The 10,861-nt window shown below is 42.4% G+C and overlaps 1 protein-coding gene across 4 annotated transcripts in view; it reads left to right on the top strand.

The window, feature by feature from the left end:
• The first annotated feature begins 206 nt into the window (after positions 1-206).
• Positions 207-10,861, top strand: part of Ppm1b (protein phosphatase, Mg2+/Mn2+ dependent 1B) — a 58,303-nt gene continuing 47,648 nt past the window's right edge. For 2 of the 4 annotated variants that reach the window (XM_032908750.1, XM_032908747.1), the window contains exon 1: positions 207-621. The gene's annotated coding sequence lies outside the window, so the exon portion shown is untranslated. The remainder of the gene's footprint in view (positions 622-10,861) is intronic. The other 2 variants (XM_032908749.1, XM_032908748.1) reach the window with 2 other exon arrangements.

Raw genomic sequence — 10,861 nt, 5'->3', positions numbered from 1 at the left:
TGGGCACTGACGCCCAATGGGAAATTAAAGAATCAGAGGCGGGGCTGTGTGGGCGGGGAAAGAGAAGCACAGAGGGTACTAGGGGCCAGGTTGGGCGGGAGAACGTAGATTGACAGGCTTTTCAGCAAACCGAGGGCAGCGGTGACACGCGCGGCGTCCCAATGGGTGCCCTTGGGGGGCGGAGCCCGAGGAGGGGCGGGGAAAGACGGCAGTGCGGGGAGGGGGTTGCAGAAGGAGCGGAGCGGCCGCTGCTCAATGGCGGAAAAGCCGCTGGTACTCTGACCGCCTGGTCCCCCCTGGCAGTTGCGGGGGAGTTTCCTGCCGGCGCGGCTGGAGTCTCTGTTTCTCTGTGTCCGGTGGCTGGAAGATGCTCCAGAGAGATCAGGCTGCGGCGGAGGAGGTGGCGGCGGCCGAGTCGGCAGCGGCGCTGGGTTGGAGAGAAGGCGGCGGCGGCGGCGTGAGGGGCCGGACGGTGTAAACAGCTCGGGCGGCGGCGGTGGCCGAGCCCCCGAGGGCGAAGCGGCGGCGGAGGCGGTGTCGCGTCTCGGGAGAAAGCCGGGGGCCGCGGGCGGCTGTGCGGCGGGCGAGCCCGCGAGACCTCGCCTTCCACCTTCGCCCCAGGTAAGGCCGCTCTGCGAGTGGGGAACGGCCGTCAGTCCAGCCTGCTCTCTGAGCACCGGGCTAGGCCCGGACCCGGGCCACCGCCTCCGCTCGCGCTCGAGGCTTCGGGGGGCGCGGCGAGGGAGTAGTTTACCCGCTCGCGTGGAAGTCCGCTGCTTCCTCTCGCGCCCCAGCATGCAGGCAGCGCCCATGGGCGCGCGGGCCACCCCAGGCCGCGGCTCACCCAGTCCTGCACGCCGCGCAGGAAAACACCACCTTTCGGCGTTACTCTCCGGGTCGCTTTCTGCCCTCCCCTGCGCTCTGCTCTACTTCCTTGTGAAATCTTTCTGGCTTTTCTGTCTGTGCCTCTCTGGGCCTCCTTCCTCCTCCTGTGTTTTAAACCGTTTCTCTTGCTCCTAACTAGACTCGGGTCGTGTCTGTATGTGCCCCACAACCACTGTCCGAAAATTTCGGAGGTCGTGCTTAATAATGGACTTCTTAAATGAAATTACTATGAACTCTATCCCAACTTTACTTGAGTTCCATTAAGAATAAACTGGTCAGTATTATGTGGTCCGTCATCATTTTATCATTAAAAGCCTTTAAGGAAAGAAAATGTTATTAAACAGAGTGAAAAGAACCCTGAAATAAACTTATAAATGAAGGGCTTGGTGAATATTAGCGCCATGTCTTCATTTTTTACAAAGTTGCATGACCTCTAATATCAGTTTTAGCACCTCTAGGACGTTTGCCCATTTTATTTGGCAAAAAATCGTCTCTTAAGGATTTGATAGCTGCCCAAATTCATCAGTGTTCAAGCGCTTCTAAAAACAACTTGGAAACTTAAAAACAACTACGAAGCTGTTTTGGTAAGTCACCCGGAACTTTTAAAATAGGCCCCACATGTTTAATGTATCAAAATAAAGCTGGCAGAAGTCTTATAAAGGGATTAATAGGGAATTTGAGTCGTCTTCGTGTTATGTGGCTATTTTGGGGAAAATATTCTTTTTCTGTTAACAGAGGTTTGTAGCTACTGTGATGTGAGAATTACTGAGGCTCATTGTGGGATTAGCACAGGAACTCTTTATGTTTGAGCGGCTACATGGATGGAGAAGTGGTAGGTTTGTGCAGTGAAGAGAGTATAAGTCACAGTGTGTTCTGGGCGATGGCAGAAACACGCCATGGCCATACATGTTAATAGACATCATTTCATTTGCTTTCTCTGTTGTGCAACTACAGTGTTCCTTTTGTAGGCCCTCTTTGAAATATGTCATCTCTAAGTAAGGAGGTTATTCTGATTATTAGAGAATTTTCTAAGAGTGTAGACTTAAACTTGCAATAATATTTTAATGGTAATCTTTTATTTTAAGACTAGGACATAGGGAGCTGATTATATAACCCCCAGCTGGTGTTGAACTAGCTGTGTAGACTACACTGGCCTTGAACTCAGATAATCTGGCTTCTGCCTTCCAAGTGCGGGGCTCGAAGGTGTGTCCTACACACTCAGCTAGATGGTGATTTTTTTTTTTTTTCTTTAAAGAGATGCTTTTGTGGTCCTTTCAGATGGACAGGGAGTGTGCTGTTACAAGAATTTATTTATATTTTACTGTTTCACTGTTTATTATTTAGTGGAGTAGTCCTCTCCACACACATCTGACACACCCCTCCCCTCGCCCCCAAATTGTTAGAGGTTTTTTGTTTTTTACTTTGAGACAGGATCTCAAAATGTAACTCAGGCTGACCTTGGGCTTACAGTGTAACATAGGCTGGTCTCCGAGTGGTCCTCCTTCCTCAGATTCTTGGGATTATAATGTACCACCATTCTTGTCTCACTTCTCTCTTCATATTTTAAAGTTATTTTAAAGTTATTTTCTATATTCGTTTTATGAGTGTTTGCTTACATTGTGTAAATGATCCACGCGCACCACCACGTGTGTGCCTGGTGCTGGTGGAGGCCAAGAGGGAGTGAGAGGGCATGAGGTCTCCTGGAACCAGTTACAGCCAGTTGTGAGCTGCCATTTCGGTGTTGGGAACTGAACCCCGGTCTTCTAAAAGAGCAGCAAGTGCTCTCACTGCTCTCTAGCTCCTGAGCTCTCTCTATCAAAGCTTTAATTTTTCTTTGTTTTTGCTTAGTAATGGTTGTTATTTTCTTTGTTTTTCTCTCTCACACCCTTCTCCTAAGACAGTTTCTGCCTGGTACCTTTTGTTCATGTATGTTCATGTATGCTGTCACTTGAGCTTCCATATTTTAGTTGGTATTTCTCCACTTTTCTTGAACTTGTTGAATATTCCCATAAGTTATGGGCAGAGCGTTCAGCACCTGTGTTCTAATGCTGGCTGTCTGGTGTCTGAAGACTCCAGGAGTAAGTGAGAGCCGTTTTAGTTCCTGTGATGGTCCTGTCAGTACAGTTTTATGTCAGTAGTCAGTAACTATTCAGTCCCCTAAGATGATATCATCAAAAGGGTTGGGATACTTGTGCATCCAAGAACAGTTGATTCGTAGGTTGATTAGATCAGAAAAAGTAGCTCTTCAAAGTTACAATGTTTCTTTCCTATGATGTATATTTCTTAGTGGAACTCATTTGCCATATACTATCACTTCGATCTGGAGATTTATTAAAAAGTTAGCTGAGCCAAGAGTTAAAGGTCTATCTATGTCCTTGTGCCCGAGTTGGTAAATATCTCCTTTATTGTATCTCATGCTGAGAGCAAATGTTCTCCCTCCCACCATTAATGTTGGAACCTGTGTAATGTATATTTCATAAGTATTGTGTGTTAAGTGTAAACATTTAAAACTATATGGTAGCCTTACCTTGCATACAAAGGAGTAAAATAACCTAATCCTAATAGTGGCTTATTCTCCTGGCACTCAGAAAGTTGAGGCAAAATATTGCAAGTTCCAGAGGCCACAAAGCAAGGCTACGTTAAAAAATGCTACCAAAATGAATACAATTAACTTATTTTGTGTTTTTTTTTTTTTCAAAATACAATTTTGGTAATTTATTGTTTCTTTTTTAAAGAAATTGGGGAAAAATCAATGGTATCAGATTTATACAAGGATATTTGGTTGTGGTTTTTATTTTTAATTTTTTCAACTTTAAAATTTAATAGAATTTATGCAGTAATTTTAAGGTATAATTAATGGTAGAGATTTGAAGAATGTGATAGTTTTAGGTTTTCTGTGATTCTTCCTTGTTCCTGTTTCATTTTTTTCATTTTATATGTGAGAGTGAGGGGGGCTGCCTATCCTGGGGCCACTTGCTGTGGTAGTGAGTAGAAGTCAGACCCAGTTCTCCCTACCATAGTCCTAAGGATCCAACTTAGGTCGTCAGACTTGGTGCCAAGTTTTAGTCCCCAAGGTATCTCTTCAGCCCTTATCATTTACTTTAATGAACTCATTTTAGATTTAGAATGACCCTGAATACTGCTGTTTTCAGTTTTGTTGCATAATATAGTTGAGAATGTTAATAGAGTTGTATTTATTGAGTCAGAGGATTCATTAGCTGAGGATATGAGATAAGATTCTTGAATATTTGAGAAGGCTCCAGATACGAATTAGGCTACTTTCCATATCACTGTTCTGTGAACTCAGGGTAAAGGTAAGGTGGAATAAATTTGCGAACTATTTAGATTTTGTGTTTTATATTTACTGAGTATAGATTATCTTAACAGAATTTGTTACCAGTTCCTACCAGTTAATGAGTACATGTGAAAAAGTTACAAAAGTCTCATAAGTCGTATTTTACTTTTTTTTTTTTTTTTTTTTTGTAAACAGGGTCTCCTTTTATTCCAGACTGGCCTCAAATCTCAGGTTCTCCTTGAACTTCTCTGACCCTCTGCCTCCCACTCCTGAGAGCTCTAGGGTTACCGGAGTGCTCAGGCCCGTCTGGTTTGAGAGCTAGGACAAGGGCTTTGTGAGTGCCGAGCAGGTGTTTGCCCAGTGCTCTTCTTACCCTTGTTGCGCTCCTGTTTGCTTTGGGTGTTCTCAACTCGCTGTATTAGGGAGTCATTTGGAAATCCCTGTTCATGCCCCTTGATCACCTCCCTCCTTGTCTCCTTGCTTTCCTGTGCTCATGGTATAGTCCCTACCTAGGACCTTGGAAATACTAGAAAGTACTCTATCTCTGAGCTGCAGCCCCAGCTGGTTTTCATGTCCTTTCACAAGTAGAGCAGTTTTAGTCAGTGTCTGTGTAGTTTCAGTTGAGAAGATGGGTCTGGTCCCCAGTCCTCCCAGAAAGAACACCCTTTCATTAGCTTTCAGTAGTGTGATCAGGTGGTTAGGTCAGTGAGGGGAAAAGGACCTTTTACTGACTTCTTGATTATATAACATTTCCAAACTTAGATGTAATACTATGTTGCAGATTTAATTATTTAAAAAATTTTAATAACCTAGTATTCTAGAAAACATGTAGATCACTTTTTTTGGTGTTTGGGTTTTGTTTTTTTTTGTTGTTGTTGTTTTTGTTTTGGTTTTCTGGTTTTTTTTTTTTTTTTTGAGGTGAGATTGAACCCAGGGTTTCATACATGCTAGACAAACCATCTGTTACTGAGCTACACGCCCAGCCCATACCTTTCTTTTTCTCCATATTTCAAAGTTTTGTATTTCCCCAATTTAATTTTAATTTTTTTTTTTTGGTTCTTTTTTTTGAGCTGGGGATCAAACCCAGGGGCCTTGCCTTCCTGCAAGTGCTCTACCACTGAGCTAAATCCCCAACCCCCCCCAATTTAATTTTAATAGACACATTTTTGCTTCTGAATTATGGTCTCGAAACAAACCACTTCTGAAGTAAAGTGGCGTAGCTACAGTATCTTGGCACAACATGTACCTTGTTTGTTCGTTGGGTTTTTCTTCTGTCCAGAAGTCTCATTATCTAGCTCCCTCCCTCTCGCCTCTAGAACTCATGTAGACCAAGCTGGCTTTAGACTCAGTTCTCTCCGCCTCCGCTTCCCACAAGCCCTGCAGCAGTAGGTTAGTTTGGTCAGTTATACTTACACAGTAGACTTACTACTAAGGCTTGTGATATTTAAAGCAGTTTACCACTTTGAAGCTTTTATGACTTGCCAAGTTGAGTGTGTGTGTGTGTGGGGGGGGTGTCCAGGGTGTTCTTGTACTAGTGTACTCCAATAGGAGCCCCATTCTTCCCTACAGTACTAAATACTTTATTAACTTGTTAAGGTTAAAATAGATTCAATGTTTTCCTTGGGAGATTTTTGAAATGCTAGGTTTCCAGGCCAGTCTGGGTACATAGTGAAACTTTGTTTCAAAAAGAATCAAGTGAACAAAAAGAAGTATCATCAAGATTGTGTTTTTCAGGTTTAAATGAACTTCCGGAAAGTTAAACATCTTGACTTGAGAAGCATCACTACTTGGAAAACCTACTCTGTGTCAGTTGCAGAACAGGACCTAGGTGCAAAGGGTCTGCTTCTTGGATGCTGTCTATCTATTGTTGAAGGAACTTCTAGGGATGGAACCAATTACTGAGGGAGAAATGGAGGATAACATCTGTCTCTAGGAGCCTTGTGATTTTTATTTATTTAGAATGACCTTCACTACAAAATAGATGGTTAGTGAAAAATACATTGTATCATAGAGAGAAACTGATCTTTTAATGAAAACTAAAACATTGGTTAAATTCTCCAGTTTGTAATATAACAGAGTGAAGCAAGTGAATAGTTTATATGTTGATAGGTGGTAGGTACCTGAGAAAAAGCAGGACAGACAAAGGCTAGGTAGATGAATTTAAAAGTTTAGAGGAATTCATGGGCGGTGGTGGTACAGGCCTTTAATCCCAGCACTCTGGAGGCAGAGGCAGGCAGGTCTCTCTGAGTCCAGCCTGGTCTACGGAGCAAGTTCCAGGATAGCCAAGGCTACCATTTCAAAACATACAAAAAAGAAGGATTTCAAAGTATTTTAAGCTCGAGGCTGCTGTCACTGGCTCTTAAATAGAATTGCGTTTTCTTGATTCGGTGTAATTGCTCCAAATATTCTTATGAGTTAGAGAACATAGGAGTTAATCTGTTGCTTGAGGATATCTAGTCTTTCTGGATGGTATAGGTCTTCCTACCCCAAATTAAACATTGACCTCTGAGGTAAGGGCCTGGTATTTCTACTTAATGTAGGTAGTCCTTTATATTTTCCTACAAATGAGAAAAAATTACCCAAAATGATACAAGTTTAATATCTGAGATGCTTTCTGTTATTTTTGTTTACTCTAGGCTACAATCTACAGAGGCGTAAAAAGCTCACAGTGGTAAAATATTGAATGTAGCTCTCTGTAACTCAGGTTCAATGATGTGGGTGCAGAGTACCATTTCTGGTTGTGTTGAACAAAAAAGAGACCCCTCCCCCAGTAGATCTTCTAGTCTAGATCGTCATGACTCTTTTTTTTTTTTGGTTCTTTTTTTCGGAGCTGGGGACCGAACCCAGGGCCTTGCGCTTCCTAGGCAAGCACTCTACCACTGAGCTAAATCCCTAACCCCTTGATCGTCATGACTCTTGAGTTCACTGTGCAGCTGCACTCCTCTGGCTGCTTTCAAACACAGGATGTGTATGTTTCTCTACACATTTAGAACTGATTAGAACTTAACTGGTTGTTTTGTTTGTTCTAACTGTTGCCTAGGCTGCCATGGAACCAAGTGATCTCCTGCCTCAGTCTTTCAAGTAGCTGGGACTACAGGTTTGTACTGCCTTGTCTTCTGAGCTTCACTAGTTTAAAAAAGGAAAGGAAGAGTTTTTGAACGATTGGACAAAAATTGGACTGTGTTAGGAAGGGGAAATTGTACTTAAGAGCAATATTGATTTCACTTTAGAATGAGACAGAAAAGTGGTCCTTAAATTAGGAACTTAGGTGTTTCCGCTCAGTGTCTAATGTGAAAAGAGGAGACTTTTTCCGCAAGGGAGAGTGGGGATGTGGCAGGCTAGTGAGAAGAGGGACAGTACTTTAAGTGCATCGGTTGACCAGTAAGGATGGGGCTAGGTCAGGGCCCTGGGTTGATCTTCAGCACCACAAAAGGTAAACTATGGCTTGGGAAAGTCTTCAAAGTGCATGCTATTACTTGAGTTGGAAAAAGACCTTGTTCTTTTCTGTTCTTAGTTGAATGATTAATGACTGACCACTAGTATCTGATAATACTGTCACTGACTTGTGGCTGCTACTTTTGTTTTCTGGCTGTGTATTTGACAATTCAGCTAAAGGATGATTGATACTCTTAATTTGTTTTTAGTTTCCTGTCCTCGGTTGTCTGTTGTCACTGTTCCCCTAATTCCATGGCTTTCGTATGTTACCTCTGGTGCCTTTGCTTTTTCTGTGTGAGGTGGTCCTACTCCTGCCTGTGAAGCAGTTGCTGACTGTGGGCCTTTTTCAGCCACAAGGTTCGAGTGTTCTGTGTACTGATCCAGTTTGGTAAAGGCAGACATTTTTCTTGAGATTATACAAGCATTGCACACTAGGCCTGAAAGATCTGAGTCTGTTTTTATTTTGATTCATGATTTTTTCATTTGTGAGTAAGCTGATGTGATCCTCATTGTTGCAGTGACTCAAGATTAGGTTTCTACTCTAAAGTGAATTTAGTTGTATTTATGTACAATATAAGAATAACCATTGGTTTCACTTATGACATTAGAGTCCAGCTTAATTCCATCCAGGTAGTGTAAAATACATTGAAGTATGGGTGCTTACAATGATGTTTGATTTGAATGTTAAGTTGATTAGTATAGTGTTTTAGTAGGTGGGGAGAGCAAGGTGATTTCATTATAACTATATATTCCTTTTTTTTTTTTTCTTTTTCTTTTTTTTTCGGAGCTGGGGACCAAACCCAGGGCCTTGCGCTTGCTAGGCAAGCGTTCTACCGCTGAGCTAAATCCCCAACCCCTATATATTCCTTTTTATCGAAGAAATTACTTATATTGTTCTTCTTGTTGCTTCGTTTTTCTTTGATCCTAGACCTAAGGCTCCTTAAGAAGAGCCAGTCTGAATGGATTCTGGTCTAGAGCAGAGCAGCCTCAAAAGCAGCTGTCAGGCTAGACATTAGGGGCTGGGAGGGGCTGCTTTGTGTACATCAGGAAAGACAGCAGGTGATGGGAATTTATTAGTGTGCCCTCTGTTTGCAGTGAGTGGGCGCTTTAAGTGTGGATCACTAAAGAAGTAGTGAGAGGGTAGGATAAAGAGTTTGGAATGCTGTTGTTTTCATTGGTTAGCTAATAGACACTACAGTAGGACAAGTAGACTGAGGTGGGCATGTGCATAGTGTTATATTCCTGCTTAGGACTGAGGCATGGCAGTTTAGAGGCTAAGGTTCTGGTTAACCTAGACTGGGATTAACCTAGACTAGGTATTATTTTGTATTTAGTGGGGTGTTATGTTATTGTTGTTTTTAGGCCTCCATCCCCACTTTTGAGACATGAGAAGCCATCACATCTTCCCCATGGGACATTTAGAGTATGTTTAAGAAAACAAAAAGTTGTGGGGTTGGGGTTGGCTCAGTGGTAAGGCCCTGAGTTTGGGTCCCCAAAAAAAAAAAAAAAAAAGAAAAAAAAAAAAAAAAGTTGTTAGATTAGAGAAAAGGGCAGATGATGGCAGTTGGAGCGGGGAAGCAGGTACCTCAGGTGATGATGTGAAGATTAGCATGGTAGCTGGAAAGGGACACTTAATCAACAGCACGAATGGAGCATGAGGACTTCCAAGAATAGTGGTTGGAAGAATGATGATTTCTGCTTTGGGTTACAAGAAGTGTTTGTCATTAATACTAGTAGGTACATTGAAATAGCAGATTGTTTGGGTAAGAATTTTATTTATTAGACTGTAATTGAACAGAGGTGGCAGATTCAAACTTAATTTGTAAAATTTAAAGTTTATCTGTGAAGCCAGTAGGGGTTGCAGAAGTTAATTTTGGCTGAACTGTAAGTGTCTTTTGTGGTGGGGGCAGGTGTCTACCTTTCAGTTCAGCTTAGAAAGCCAAAGTAAAATGAGTGAATACAAGTGTTAGCTTCCAGAAGGAATTGTTAGCAAGAGTGAAGTGTTGTGCTGTGAAATATATGGCTTCAAGTCTCCCTCGGAGACCACAATGGTAAACAGGCTAATTCAGCCAAGTAAGACATTACTATCTGAGTTACTTTCCTGGGCAGATTGGTGATTTAGAGGCTGAGAGTGGCTGTATTTTTTGTTTGTTTGTTTGTTTGTTTTGTCACGAGGAACTTTTCTAGGTACCAAATACATTAGACACAATGGACCTCAGATAATGGTGTTCCTAGGCAAACTCTTCTGTGGTGTCAGGACTGTAACTGTGTAGATGGAGTCGTGTTCTACTCACTCTTTTTACACAAAGCACTAAAACAGACAGTCAGGCCTATAAATAACATTTTCTCTAAAAGACTCAGGAAAACTTTGCTTGCCCCTTAACTTGCTTTTTATAATTCGTATCTTTTTATGTGGGAGGGAGACGATGACAAAGCTAGAAGTCAAGCAGAGTACCCTGAGCTCGATTCACTGTCATTCTCAATTGGAAAGTGTTGAGGCAACTTTTGAGTCTGGGTGAGATTAAAATGGTGATCTCTGTCTGTTTAAATCAAGCATAAAGTCATGGCAAAGTCCAAAGTTGTGCTAGCCTTTGTCTTCTCCTCCAGTAGTGATGAGTAGTTCTCTTCACTGGTTCAGCACTACTAGCTGGGGAAAAATATCTTAATTCTGGGCAAGGAAACCAATCATTTTTCTTTAGAATATTAAGCTTTTAATATACACACTCAGGCTGCTAATAGGCTCTGTATCCTTAACCTACTTCCGGGAGACTTTGCTTCAGTCTCTTTAAAACCCAAAGCCATGAAGGCGATTAAACAGAAACAGAAGCAGAGGACAAACAGCAGACATGGGTCTCAGACATGAAGTGAGAGAAACCAGACACAAAGGACGCTGTGTCTCATAGGATTTCGTTGCCATGCGATTCTAGAGGCAGAACTGCTGTCCTAAGAACAGGTCACTGACTGCCCTAAATTGGAAAGGGAGGTGAACTTGACAAGGGAGTGCAGTATTTGAGAGGGATGAGAATTGTTGGGGTGACACAGGCTCATTGTAAGAACTCATCAAACTGTGCATAAAACAATGCAGCGTCTAAGTCAGAACGAAGCCCGAGTAAGACCTTCAGCCAGAGGGTGAGCCAGACGGACAGCAGTGTGGAACGCACAGATTGGATTCATGGCTTATACCTTGAGATTTTCATGTACCCTCATTGGCAGTAGAGCAGGCAGAAAAGAAAAATGCTTAAATGT

This window comes from Rattus rattus, chromosome 7 (genome assembly GCF_011064425.1).
Source record: "Rattus rattus isolate New Zealand chromosome 7, Rrattus_CSIRO_v1, whole genome shotgun sequence".
Lineage (NCBI taxonomy): Eukaryota > Metazoa > Chordata > Mammalia > Rodentia > Muridae > Rattus > Rattus rattus.
The sequence above is the reverse complement of the archived record's forward strand: the minus strand, read 5'-3'. Positions and strand labels throughout refer to the sequence as shown.